The sequence below is a fragment of the Tamandua tetradactyla genome, chromosome 14 (genome assembly GCF_023851605.1).
Source record: "Tamandua tetradactyla isolate mTamTet1 chromosome 14, mTamTet1.pri, whole genome shotgun sequence".
Lineage (NCBI taxonomy): Eukaryota > Metazoa > Chordata > Mammalia > Pilosa > Myrmecophagidae > Tamandua > Tamandua tetradactyla.
The window spans coordinates 58,791,507-58,806,528 of record NC_135340.1 but is presented as its reverse complement, the minus strand read 5'-3'; the positions used below and the strand labels follow the sequence as shown (position 1 = coordinate 58,806,528).

At 37.7% G+C, this 15,022-nt stretch overlaps 1 protein-coding gene across 5 annotated transcripts in view; it reads right to left on the bottom strand.

Annotated features, from left to right (window-relative positions):
* Positions 1–12,475, bottom strand: part of CTDSPL2 (CTD small phosphatase like 2) — a 93,587-nt gene extending 81,112 nt beyond the window's left edge. The window contains exons 1-2 of one of the 5 annotated variants that reach the window (XM_077127740.1): positions 12,118–12,417; positions 11,637–11,736 (exon numbers count right to left, since the gene is read on the bottom strand). The gene's annotated coding sequence lies outside the window, so the exon portion shown is untranslated. Of the gene's footprint in view, positions 1–11,636; positions 11,737–12,117 lie in introns of all 5 variants that reach the window. The other 4 variants (XM_077127741.1, XM_077127742.1, XM_077127738.1 and 1 more) reach the window with 4 other exon arrangements.
* Between the last annotated feature and the right edge of the window lie 2,547 nt (positions 12,476–15,022).

The window sequence follows — 15,022 nt, the reverse complement described above, 5'->3', positions numbered from 1 at the left end:
ACAGGTTTAGGAAAGAAGGAAAAGAAACCTCGAGGCCAGGTGGAGAATTACTGTCTTTCCCCACTTTCAATCTAGCCAATCTGAACCCTATCTTTCAATTTAAACCAAGAAAGGGTAAGATTACCGCAAGCAATCTAAGGCTAAGGAAGTCAGAAAGTTCCAAGTTACAGCCCTGGAAAGAAAGAGAAACGCTCCCATGACCAACTGGAATTTTGCTTAGAGATATATTCTTCTACGTTAATTGAGTTCTGTCTAGGCTGTAGAAAGTCTAAAACACACATACACACATACACACAACTGAATGAACTACAAAATTAAACTTTTCTGGAGCCCATCAAGGAAAGCCAAAGTCTCAGGGCACAAGTAACCCCAAATCCCTCCCCCCAAAAAAGACATCTAGGAGAGAGAAGATGCAAGTAGGTAAAAATTTAATCTAACAACCGTCAGTAAACTGTAAAAGCAAAGTTTGGGCTAGCAAGAGTGTAGAACCCCTAAGAGCTATACAAACAAGGAGAATTCTCCCTTGACAGCACAGGAGATGAGCCAGGCCCTGGCACCACGGGTTCAACAATGTCATCCTGACCAAAAAGAGGGAAGAAATATAACAAATAAGGTATCAGTGGCTGAGAGAGTTCAAATAGAGTTAACCGGCTACGCTGGAGGTCACTCTTGTGCAAGCTTCAGTTAGGCACTGCTACCAATCATAGCTTGTCAAACCCCAACCAAAACCATTCCTGCCAATCCTAAAGAACACTTAGGGCATTATATAAGATTCTACAAAGGTTTCATGCACTAGGGTAACTTTCCAGAAACCTACAACCTCCAGATGGATCCCTGGACTGAAAAGTCCAGAAACGCAGAGGGGCCAGCCTCTCTAGAATACCAACTAGTTCCATCCCCCTTATCCCACATTATTGACAGGCCCTTCCAACATGAAAAAGTTAGAATGGCCATACCCAAACACCCTTAAAGAGTAGGAGAAAGATCAAAGTTGATGGTGGAGTTACACAGAGAAGGCAGGGTTTAACAAATGAGTATGAGTGCTGAATCCTTATACTGATATTTCTTTTAGTCTACACTACCTTAACAGCTAGAAGTAAAAACCTAAAATGGTGGGATCGTAACCCCTACCAAACTCTGAAATCTGTTCTACAAATAAGTGTTGTGATGTACTTTGAAATTTATTGCTTCTTTGTATATATGTTATTTTTCACAAAAAAGAAAAAAAAAGAGGAGGAGTATAACAGAGAAGATAGGATTTAACAAATGAGAATGACTGCTGAATCATTACACTGATATTTCTTTTGGTCTCCAGTGTCTTGGAGCAGGTAGAAGAAAAAATGAAAAATCGTGGAACTGTAACCCAATCTGTTCCACAATTATTTGTTAAAATGTACCTGGAAATTAATTGCTTTTTTGTATATATGTTATATTTCACAATTACAAAAAGAAAAAAGAAAAGAAACAAGGAGCATTCACATGGAGAATGCAAACCCATTCAGACAATCTTTTCCACAGACCTCCACTGGTGTTCACAATAAAGGTTGGGAACATGACACTAGAGAGAACCTTCCTTTGTGGTGCAGGGCTGGAGGAGAGGAGTTACCTCTCTCTATGTCAAAAATACAAAGTCCAACTAGATCCTTCTTTCCAATGGAACAAAAACTTCAAGCTGCTGAGGGAAAGGTAGCAAGCCCAATCACCACCAGGTCATAGTTCACCTGACAACATTCCAAATGGGGGGAAGGGTGAAAGGGAAAAAAACCCTCTACCACTAGAAGAGGGGCAAGAACAGTCCTGGGCCCAAGATTTTATATCACAGCAAATAGAATCTACTCTGAGGCAAGGACAAGAAACTCTTTTTCAGCACAATACCTGCAAAAAAACAAGGCATAGTTTGGCTACCACAGGGAGGAGGAGATCACTGAGAGCCCGACCCCTGACATCCAGGAGCACAGAACCAGAAGACTGGAACAAAACAGAGAGGCTCCTGACTCGACCACCAGGTTATCAAGCACGAAGTACAAAACAGCAGCAGTCTACAAGGAAACTGGCAGGAGCATTTAGAGAAATTGCCCATTGAGGTGCAAGCACAGAGAAAGCCTAAATTGAGGGTGGATCAGAAAAATTCACAATTATTAAGTGCTAAGTATAAAGCACTGTCCCAAGTGCTCTTTAAAAGTTACTTTTAAAACATACACATACAGCTTCACCTTGGTAATTCAATTATTTATGTTAGAGTTGAACTCCCTTAGGTTCTTTTGGGCTCCTTTACTAGAAAAGTTTTCATTACTATCCTAAGAGAATAAACAAGACTGGGAAATCAGCAGCCTTAGGAAATAAATGAATTATTAATGAATGAAAATGATATAATTTAAACAGATTACATCACAAAACAAACATAATAATGGGTGTGACAACATTTTAAGCCTCAGAACTCATGACATTGGAAAATAAAAGTATATAATGTAAAATATACCCACTTTTCCAATGTCTAAATGAGACCATGTTTTAGGAATATAAAAAGCTGAATGCCCAGCAATCTAAAACTAAGTAAAGCAGTTTACTTATTGAAGCCCTGTTACTTAAGGTAGGATCAGGAGGAAAAATGAGTGTCTTCTAAATGCTCATTATAAACTACAGCATCAATTCTGCTAATTTCTCTGTCCGCCACCTCTGAATTTCAGACTCTCATCTGACAGTGTCTCAGTACGTTCACTTGACAACTCAAATTCAACTTAACCAAAATGGAATTCATTTTCCCATCCCACCACCATAATCAAACCTGCTCTTCCTGCTACATTTTCCCTACTTTAATGTTACCACTATCTACCTAGTCAAACAAGGCAGAAACTTAGAAGCCATACCAAACATTTTAGTCATTCTTCCTCTCCTTCATTCACTACTGTACCAAACCCTAAAGATTTTACCTCCAAAAATCTCTCAAGTTCTTGTCTCCTTTAAATCCTTCCTCTGCACTGCACAAATTTGACCGCTCCCCTCACGAGGTTTCCCATCCATCACCTTCAAAATAAAGACTGAATTCCCTAACATTATGTACAAAACCTTACAAAACCAACCTCTTCAGCCTTGTTTCTCACTGCTATTTGCTGCCTCACCTTTTTGCACTCCAGCAAGAATGTTTCCTGCCCATGCTACATTATATCCAGCTTGTTTTCTTTACTTCATTTTTTACTTCAAGGAATTCTTACCCTCATCCTTTAAACTCAACCCAAGTATCAAGTACTCCACTAAGTAACTACTTCCACCTCCCAAGCCTTTGTAAACCTTATGATTATCTCTTAATAAATCATATTGAAATAGAATATCATTATTTGTACTACTTAGCCTTAAAGGGAGAGATCTGATCTGTAACTCCAATATTTTGGCCCATGGGTAACTCAATATCTGTTGAATTGGACCACAATTTCTCTCATTTCCCTCAAAAAGACCAGGGTCGGGGGGAGAGGATTATAGTCCCTGAAACATAAACAATCCTTCCTGCAATAACCCCTGCCCATGAAAAGGGGTCTGTACATATATGCTAAAGTTTCTTTCAGAAAATACTTACAATAAAACTGAAGCCTAGACTGTAAGCCCTTACAGCAGCCACACTTAGTGTGAAGTTGTAAATGTATCTCTGGATGCTGAGACACTAAGCTATCTGTATATCAGCAGATATTTCCCTGGGACTTGGGGTAACTTTGTGACACCTGGGACCCACAGATGGAGTGCTGCAGCCCTGAAACTTAGCATAGCTATATATAATAACAGTTAAAGCAACCAAAGGGGAGATCAGGCCTCAAATAGAGTTAAAAATGATGCCAATGTGGCTGGATCTAAGTAAATCAAAATACAGGGTAAAAGATGATAGTGTCCAAACTCTAGACCTTCACCTACTATATGGGACCAAAAGTAGAGAGGTTTATTATGTCTAGAACCTAGACTTTCTGTAACACACAATCTAAATGAACCTGTCTGGAGAGCTCATTTGAACAAACCAGACTCCTGGAGTCTAGAGCAGGAACGAGGCCTTGTAGTTCTGTGTAGCTTGGTGTAATGCTGGGCTACATCTAAGACTGCAGTAGGTTAATAACTGGGAGGTGTTGGTGGAGTCCCTTGAGGGACCAAAGGTGGGGGGGGGGGAATATATATATATGTATATATATATATACATATATATGGAACTTTCCCATCTGGAAAACTTCAGGGACTTTTCAGCCATTGGGGACTCAGATGAAAAATGGGCAAGGCCTTTGATTTTGAGGCTTGCCCTTATGAGGCTTGTTTCCATGGGGAAGAAGCTAAGACTACCCATGGTAAGGCCTAGGAGTCGGTTCCAGGAAACCTCTTTGTTGCTTAGATGTGGCCGTTCTCTCTCTCAAATTTGAAAGGAAAGTCATTGCCCTTCCTGTAGCATGGGACATGACATACAGGGGTGAGGGTCTCCCTTATGGTATGAGGCATGGCTCCCAGGGATGAGTCTGGTTCTGGTACTATGAGATCAGCAACAACTTCTGAACCGGGGTGGGGGATGGGCCCCGGCGGGGTAGAGGTGTTGTAAAATAAGGCATCAGCAGCCAAGAGAGATGAAATGGAGCTGAGAGGCTATTCTGAAGGCTGCCCTTATGCAAGCTTCAGTTAGACAGTGCTGATTGCCATGGTTTGATAAATTCCAAACATCACTCTTGCTGACTCTTGAGAACACCTAGGGCTTGAACTGAGACTCTATAGGGGTTTCATGCACTAAATTTGCTTTCCTGGAATCTATAATTCCTGGAAGGTTCCTGGGTCAGACGGGTCCAGAAGCCCAGATGGACCAAACTCTCCAAGATTATCAACCAATTACATACTCCTATCCTTTAGTGTGGATACCCCTTCTCAACATGAAAAAGCCAAATCCGGCATTGTCTGAAGATCCCCATAGATTGGGAGAAGGATCAAAAGAGGAGGAGGAGGAGGTATAACAGAGAGAATAGGATTTGGTAGACGAGCACGACTGCTGAATCACTATATTAATATTCCTTCTAACTTACAGTGTTTGGGAGCAGGTGGAGGGAAAAATCTGAGATGGTGGAATGGTAGCCCATAACAAAGTCTGTGATCTGTTCTATAACTACTTGTTGACGTGTACTTTGAAAATTATTGCTATTTTTTCTTTCTTTGCTTTATATATATGTTATATTTTACAATAAAGAAAACATTTTAAAAAGGGGAGGCCTATAAACAAAGCAAAAAAAAAAAAAGTCCCTAAAAAAAGTTCCTTTCTCATAGGATATCCTTCCTCTACACAGTTTCTGATCCAAAGCAAAAGTTGAGGCAAACAATTATGGTTTACAAATTTGTCTTGTGTTAAAAAGACAACTATACAAGCATAAACTCGACTGATAATTTGCTATTGAGGTCCTGAGTACAAAAATTTCAATTAAAACAACATGAAGAGAAAGTAAATAGCACACACGAATATGAAGAACTCTTAATAAATTACCTAGGACCAACCTAATGTGCTCTCTTTCAAATATGTTTACTGAAAAAGGGGATAAATGGTACCCTGATGCATTATACACGAAGAGGGAAGCAAGAGCAGACAATAAAAATTTTTTAAAAATTATTTTTAAAAGATCACAAATCAAACTGTAAAGGCAACAAAGTTTTTCCTACAAATTTAAGTATATATAAATTATAAATTGGCTATATAAAGAATAATTCATTCATGCTAGGTTCTGGAGCATGACCCAGAGGGAGTTAAAAGAGGAATGACCTCTGGACTAGTAATCAAAAACTCAAGTTCAGTCCTGAATCTATCATTAATTAGCTGTGTAACACTGTTTAAGTCATGTAATCATTCTAGCAATTCATTACCTCAACAGTAAAAAGAATTTACTGGACATCAGATCTGTGTATTTCGCAACATGTAAATTTTACTAAAAATAAAAAAGAGCTGTCAAAATAGGAGACAAAGTCATTAATTAATTTGTACTATTTTCATCCTAATACAGACAAACCTTGCAGCATCCTAAGGAAGACAAACATTTACCACATGTTAAAAGTCTTCAGAATGGTTCTTCACCAATAAAACAAAGACATTATTGGACCAGAAGACCCCTTTGGTCTCTCCTTATTCTAAAATTCTATGGATCTCTCAATTTATACTCTACCTTACAAATGGGATCACTGCTAAACTTATATTAAACTCATATTCCTGAAAGAAAAAACTGAAAGTCACTGCTTTAGTAGACACCAAATGGCATTTTCAAAAGTGGCAGCATCTGTTTTCACTAAATCTATATTCCTAATCTGTCTAATCTGGAATCAGCAGTTTCAGGTATAGTGCCTGTTCAATTTTACACCCCACTGTTTCCCCAAGCCTTCATTAAATGACTTCAAAGAGAGAAGAGATTTCTTTGTCCCCTCCCACTTATCACCTAATAAAAATCAAAAGTCAGGCGGGCCATGGTGGCTCAGCAGGCAAGAATGCTTGCCTGCCATGCCAGAGGACCCGGGTTCGATTCCCGGTGCCTGCCCATGTTAAAAAAATCAAAAGTCAACTAAAGTAAAAGGAATCAGTAGAGGAGTATTATATAAAGCATCAACTCTGAAATCTAGAGATTATCTTTATTCACTTTCCAACAAAGTGTAACAAAGTTAGGTGGTCTTTTTGAGGCATCATTCCTTTTGATGTAGATTTTCCATCTTTTTAAATCACGTAATACAGGATTCTTTAGAAACTACCAAATATAATAAATTTGCAACAAAAAATATTTATCAAAATTATATAGATCATATAAAGTTGCTAAATTAGGCTGATAAAATTACAGTTTTTTCCTTCTTAAAAACTTTTTTTCAAACAAAAAAAAGAACACTTTCTCTAAAAACAATGATCAATTTATTTCCTCTGGAGAAACAAAATGAGAGTAGATTACTGATGACTAAAAAGCTTTCTGAAAATATGAACTGATTTTAAAAAGACAGCATTATTCAATTTGTTAATCAGTGAAAATGTCTAGTAAGGAAGGTATACATGTTTAAAAATGCAACCATTAGCAGCCCAACTTAAAACCTTATATATTCTTAGCAGAAAAACCATTAGGGCAAATTCAGGATTTATATTTCTTTAAGTTGTAAAAGGACAATAATTTAGAGATTATTTTAATTCTTACCTACCTCACTAAATACAAGCATCTTGTAAAAAGAGTATTGTCTTACATGTGAGAAAATTCTTATCAATACAACTTTATAACACTACACGTTAAAATTTAGAAAGAATAGTTTATGAATTGAATGAACTACCATAATTCACTTCTTTTTCTCAAGAAGCTCATGGCAAACTTAACACTCCCAGGCTATCATTTCTCTCATTATACTACCCTTTCTATGGAATCTGCAAACACACTTTTTATTTTTAAATTTACTGGGGTCACCTATGACCTAATTTTAAAGATTAAAAAAGTGAACTTAATTTTGCCAGAATTTTCTTAAGAGTGCATTTTATTTAAGCAGTTCTCACCATAACTGAGGAAGGGCAGAGATGTAACTACTTTTTTGTATGTCTTTGGTTAAAATTTTCTATTTGAAGGACAATTAATTTTATATTAAACCTACCCACAGGTTTCTGAAACTTTCAGAACACATTATCGTAACAGCAAGAAAATAACCAATGAAATGTTGGCAAAGAAGAAAAACAGTTATTAACTAAAATCTTTAAAACCATGAAGAAAAACATCACAGCCTTTGCCCAAAATAAATTCGTATTTAGTATCTGAAATAATTTCTCACTATTCCCATAGTTTCTATGTTTATAAAGGTAGTCTATACAGGAAAAACTAATGATCATGACAAAAATAGACAACATGGGAAATAGAAGAAAGACAAGAATGTTGAATTTTTATTTAAATTACTAAAGATTAGGTATAATCAAAATTCTCTAATAGAGGTGTGATTTGCTACAATTTAAAAAAAGGTAAATTTTCAATGTGGGGGGAACAACATAATGAATGTCCGAAATGTGACTATGAATATTTTCCAAATACTTTTATCCATACACCAGAAGATTAAAGGATTATATAATTATTTTAATTTAACAATATATACCAAAGCTGATACTTGAAAGGTCAGTAAGAGGTTAATCATTTCAATTCAAGAGGATAATCACACATATTTGGAAAATACTAGGAAGAAAGTAATTATTACTAAAACAATCATAGTTTTTCCTCAATTAAGATGTTTATGTATTCTGGATATTTATCTTTAACAATAATACACTCTTTTTTTTTTAGTGTCAACTTGGCTAAGTTATGGTGTCCAGTTGTTTGGTCAACCAAACATTGGCCTGTTATTGTGAAGATATTTAGTGGATTTAAGTCATTTGTAAATTGAATGCATTTATGGCTTATTACATCTACAATCAAATAAGGAGACTGCCTTCAGCAATGACAGAAATCTTATCCAATAAGTTGAAGGCCTTAAAGGGAGAACTGATGATACCAAGTTAGAAGGAAGAATTTCCATCTCTACTTCAACCATTCTTCTGTGGAATTATTCATCAAAATTTTCATCACAGTTCCCAATTTGCACCTGCCCTATGGAATTCAGACTTGCCAATCCCCACAGTAACATGGGCCGATTCTTATAACAGATCTCATAATATTTCCATAAATACATATCTACACATATACATATACATCCTGTAGGTTCTGTTTCCTGGGAGAACCTTGACTAACAAAGGTGTTAGGAGGGTCTTAATCTTATTATTATTTACTTTTACAACTTCCCTGCTTTTTTAAATTTCCAAACAATTTCTCAATATGTAAGTACTTCGTCCAAAGGAAGAAATCACTCTTCCTCAACTATACAAGCTGCTATTACTAGTGCCTTCCACTAGTACATTGGTTTGTTTCTTTAAACCAAAGCCGTAAACACAGTTCCTAGTCCTAAAAATTATCAGTTATTATGAAAGCCTGATTGCTAGAGCTTGAAGACAAAGCACTGCTGATGATTCATGTTTAACCTTGATGTACTCCCTTTTTTTCAATCTGTCTAAATACAGGAATCCATGAATACCCTAACATATAGGGCCCCTAACAAAGTCAATTGTCCTACTGTAATCTTAGTTAAAGTTAAAAGCCTCTATATAAATATTTTACCACACTTTTTAATGGGATTTTATGTTTACCTTCACTCTTTCTTAAAAATACCATACCAAACAGAGGCAGAGAAGAGGTAAAATAAACAAAAAGAGCAGGCTGAAACTATAACCCATAATTGTCCTTAACGCCCTACAATTCTTCTTGGGACCACACTAAGGACCTTATCTCTTAATGCTACCAGATTCACCAGATTTCTATAGGAACCCACAAGGGCCAATGCTCTTATATTCCACACCATTTCTGATCACATTCAATGCATAAAAACTTACCTCTCCTATGATTCACTGCCTTTCGAACCCCCCCCTGACTTGTGGTATAAGCAAGATTAGTTGATCAACTAGACTTTGCTAATGCTGTCAACAAAGACAATAATCTAAAGTTTCTCTTTCAGAGAATATGTGAATTTTAAACAGGACATTTTAGAAACAATTCCATAATGCACAAGAAAGATACAAATAAAGTTAGATTTTGGCAATTCTCAAAGTATACCACACAGCTAACTGTCTAATCTATTTGTAATGCAGGTATGAACTACAACTTCATACAGTTTAAATTAGAATTTGATACAGTCATACAATCAATAGTGAATAAATGTCTGGTTTACAGATCTGTCTGACAACAAATGTGAACTAAGTAGAAAGTAAAGCTACAAATATATGGTTCTAACACAGATTCCACACCATTAAATCTCCCCATCATCAAACAGAGTAAATGACCTTCTGTAGCCAATCCAGTCAAAACAGTCTGGTATCTTCTTAATCTGCACAGTAAAAATTACCCAGAATGTACCACATATGAGGTCCATATTTGACATTTGTGACTTAAAGTGTCTTTCCTACTTTATGCTTTCACAATAACTTAGTAAAACGCAAATATAATTAGATATTGCTTATTTCTAATTCTGGCAAACCACTTTATTCTTTATCTCATTAACCTAAATCACAATCTCCTATGATTGAAATTATTTAGCACCATTTTACTCAATTTGCAACTAATTCCCTATTGACAAACTTGAGTTCAGTATATCCTTTTCGAACAATAGGCCTAAGTTTCTTCAGCCAGCTTTGGATTCTGTTAATCTTGTGAAGAAACTTCACCAGAAAACAGAAACATGGGATCAGTTAGTTGGGTGAATGCGAGAAAGACAAAACTTTCCCAATTCTTAATTTCCTAACAGTTTTTTTAAAAGAACAACATTTCTGGCTCAAATGGACTGCCCAAGAGACATTATGTAGAATGGAATACCGTAAAAATACCAATTCTATTTGGTATTTCTATTCAATCCTACTTAGAATTTTTACATCACTACAAGTTCCCAAAAGTTAAAAACTACACCATTTTCAGCTTTTATATTCTTTAAACCCATACTGAAATGAAAAGTGTTAAAAAGGACCCAGGTACTGAATGAACAGAGTGCTATACACTGAGGTCATTCTACAATGCTCACTCCTCTACCTGTAAACCAAATTTCATTAAAAACATTAATGTTTAGTAAAATACCAGAAAGGTCACTAAAATAAAAATAATGCCTAGGAACCAACAATTTATTTTAAAAACCTGTAAGTCACATATTTCGCCCCATTTTTAAAATAAGTTGACTCAGCAAGTTTCCAACATGCCCTCCCCCTTTTCTACTGGTCAAAAAAAGTTCAACTCAATTCTAAAAGAGGGCTTCACATAAAAGCTACATTTTGCCTTGACTTTCTTTACGACCTTGGGCAAAATATCAAACAAGGGCTATAATGATATTTATGTGTTCCTATTTATTACTGAAATTTAATCCTAATATCACCACGAATTTCTCTGAGTTGGAGAGTTGAGAGCTTTGAGTTTTATCAATTGGATGTAGCCTAAGAACCACATTTTTTTAAACTTAATCTGATTAATTAAAAAAACTACAAAGATCCCCAAATTCAAATAGATTGAAAACAAATTCTGAAAAATATTAACAGCTTCCTTATTACTTCTTTATGGACAACTGGTCTGCAATGTAAGAAAAAGGATAAATAAAACTAGCTTTACTTGCCATTTCCTTACTTTAATAAAGATAACATTTGGACCAAAAACTAAATTTTAAAATTTTGCCAAAAACGGGAAGATGAAATGTAATCAATGTATACAATCTGAAAATTACACAGAAATCTATTATTCCAAGTCATTAATTTGTATAACCATGTTGGGGGTAACTTTGGTGTCCCATTATCAGCATTAGAAAAGTAAATTCCTGCCTTGGAGGAATACCTACAAAGTACATTTCATTTTAAAACCTTAGGACCTTTTACAAGCAGTACGTCTTTAAGCATCCCTAAGGTACTCTAAAGTGCTTAACATCATTCACACATCCAGCTACCACTAGGGTGAGAAATAAATAAACACAATTTACTTATGTCATTATTTACCACAGACTCTAGTCAAGAATGTAAAAGTGAACACCCATATGCACCTTAATACCCAAAGAAAGTGGAGAATACTAGGATCGTTAAGACTCACCCTTAATAGAACAGTACGGAAACCAGAGCCCTTCCACATGAGCTGTTCTTTACTATTAAACTTGATTTGAAGAAGTAACAATGTCAACTCAACATTTTAACTGTCCGAAAATAAACAGAATTTAGTGAAATCTCTTCTTCAATACCCTTAAAAGGTATTTATAAAAAGAGAGAACAACGCCCCCCCCCAAACGCACCCTACTAAAAAGAATTACCCAAAACATCAGGTGAGCCAAGAAAGTTAGAAAGCTGGTCTTCTAACCCAGTTACCCTGAGGAACCACAAGATTTGAACTAAGAACGTGCGATCGACGTTGGGGGTGGGTAGCAAAGTGAAATCTAACCCCAGAAATCACAACACAGGCCGCGGCCTGAGAACTGAAGCTGGCGGGAAGTGAGCAACCTTCCCGATCCCAGGGGGAAGTCCAGAGAAGTGCAGCTCAACATAGTGGACTTAACGAGGCGCCAATAGTGCATGCCTACCAGAGCGCCAGAGCCGCTGCAGAACCCGGTTGAGAGGGGAGGAGATCCCGGCAGAGGGCCCTGGAAGAGGAGAACTGAGTTTGCGAGCTGCGGCAGCACCTGGACGAGGGGGATTACCTAACTGTGACGACAGAAAAGTGCCCACAAGATCCGACGATAGTCCCGTCTGCGCAATACGTGGTGTCTTTCCCGCTTAGCCCGCAGCAGCAACAGAACTAGCTCCTTCAGCCAGTCGCCATTTCCCGCCTACCGACCTGCTGCACCGCACGGACAGGGACCCGGATGGAAAGCGGCCTCTCCGCGCAGGCGCCTCGACTTCCTCCTCCCCCTCCCGCCACAATTCTGTGAGGTGGGAGGGAAGAACTGTGGCTGGTCCCTTCGGCAAAACAAAACAAAACAAAACAAAAGACAGCTTTTGCTCCCTTGAAGAGCATTTGAGTTCCTGCTGCCAGAAGATGATCGCGAGTCTAAATTTCTGGCAAAAATTTTTGCAGAGCCTTAGGACCGGAGAGAGTAAGAAGGACAAAACCTATTAGGATACAGCAGGGCCCGGGGGATGTTTGTACTTTAGGGGCCACCGTAGCTGGGTGTGTAGTGTTCGCAGGGGGAGTAGGGAGTAAAGCGTTGGGAGTGGAGAGGCGGGGAGCCGAAAGACGGTTTTTCCTCCCGCAACTAACGGATCAGCTTAGGCAGAGCTGGGAGGGGGAATGCACCCTCGCCCCGGAGGCGGGGCTTACGAACGCGTCGCGCGCCCTGGCGGCAAGGGTTTAGTGTCTGGGACCACGCCACATGGGTGGAGCCCAGAGTAAGACCGGGCGGGACGGACGGCTTGGCGCGGTGGCTGAGGTAGAGATTGGGAACCGTAACCTGAGGTTGAAAGAAGACGTTCCACTTTCCTGGGATCCCCCTGACCCCTGAGAGTCGTCTTACTCACTAAGAGGGTATAGCATTTGCTAGTGGATTTGTTATACAAATCCATGCCCCTCGACTCCTTGCGATGTCGGCGGAGGTGCTGCAGCCTGAAAACTCGAATCGGCATAAGGTTCCCACCTGCTGGCCTGGGTCAAAGAACAGTTAGCTTTGCGGGCTGAAAATCTGACGCGTCCAGTGCCAGAGGAATGTCAGAAAACCGAGCTTAGTAGTTGGAAGAGCTTTACCTTTTGACTAAAATTCCAAGCCATACTGAACTATTCGTTCAGGAAATATTTATTCAAAAAGTACAGTGTGTTAAGTAAGGACCATGCTAGATGCGAGGGAAAGTCAGGCAAGGTCCCTGCCTTCCCAGAGTTCTCGGGTATTGCAGAAGACAGACAAACAATTTTCAGGGTGGTGAAGTGCCTATGAGGAGTTGAGGTGCGGGGTGAGCAGGTCAGAGAAGGCTTTTATAAGTTGAGTTCTAAGATAGACTTAAAGAAAGATGTGTTATGAGGGAAGAGTGTCTCGAGGAAACAAGATGGAAAAGTCCAAAGAGGTTATTGCATTGAGCGGTTTCTGGGGAAGCAGTTCTGTGTTCCGGGAAGAGAGGATTTGGAAGGGAAGATGAGGCTGAATGATAAGCACAGATAATAACATAACCCTTATAAATCTGGTCTATTTCAAGGTATAGAGCAGGTGGGTTCTCTTCTGAAAGCATTTATTTATTCTACAGAAACGGTCAGAGCTCAGAGTTCATTTGCGTCCAAATCCTCCCAGTACAAGAATGCTCCAAATAATACATTTATTGAGAGCCTGTTGTATACAGCTTGTGGTAATAGTCCAAAAAATAATAGATTCCCAAAAATCAAATTGGAAATTAATAATTATATATTATCCAGTGTGTATCATAGAAAGAAGTACAATATAAATTAAACAATTACCCTCATTGATCACTATATTTATTTTTAAATTAAGTAAAAAGTGGAGATACTTGTCGAGAAAAAAAACCTCCAAAAACTAGTTATTTAAAACCTTCATCCTCCTAATACTTAAGTAAAATACGCCACTTACAAAGCACTTTTATATGTATTAGACATTTTGATTCTCTCAACAACCCTGTGAGGTAGGTAGAATAGGTGATATTAGTCTCTCCCCTTTCAGTTGAAGACGCTAAAATTTATATATTTAATTTTAAAAAGAAAGGAAAAATAGCTCCCTTATTCAAATTTACCACAAAATGGATTCAGGCTCCCATTTCTGCTCATTCCATCACCTGCGACTGCCCTCCTATGGCAATGTTATTATTCTGAGGTGTTGGTTTATGAAGGTTGCTGGTGGCATGTCTAAATGCTTTTGGAATTTAACATTTTAACACTATTTTTTCACAGAGGGTAACTGTTATATTCTGTTTTTCACCTTGGCTATAATTTACATCCAGTGGTATCTTTCTACCTGTTAGCTTCTTTTCTGCAATAATTAAGTTGGTTTTTGTGAAGCTCAAGTGGGATTATTTTTGGAAAGCACTTAGGTGCTCATTAAATGGTAGTTAGTGTTATTAATCTTCAGTAGCAGCCCTGCCCAAAATCTTAGAATAAAGATTTAAAAGTGTGAGTTTTTTTTAATGTATGAAGTGAATTTCCATGCAAAGCTGTGGCCACAAGAAAAAAAATGCAAACACCTAGTAGCATGCATTTTTGCATACTCTAAACTCTTGGAAACTGTTATATGAAAACACTAAAGGAATACGATGTTCATATTTTTAAAATATGAATAAAAATAAATAATAGAGGAACAAAGTTTAAAATAAATTGAAAAATAAAATAATTGATGGAAATACTAGTGGTCAATGAGAGGGAAGGGTAAGGGGTATGGTATGTATGAGTTTTTTCTTTTTTCTTTTATTCCTTTTTCTGGAGTGATGCAAATGTTCTAAAAAATGATCATGGCTATGAATGCACAACTATCTGATGATATTGTGAGCCACTGATTG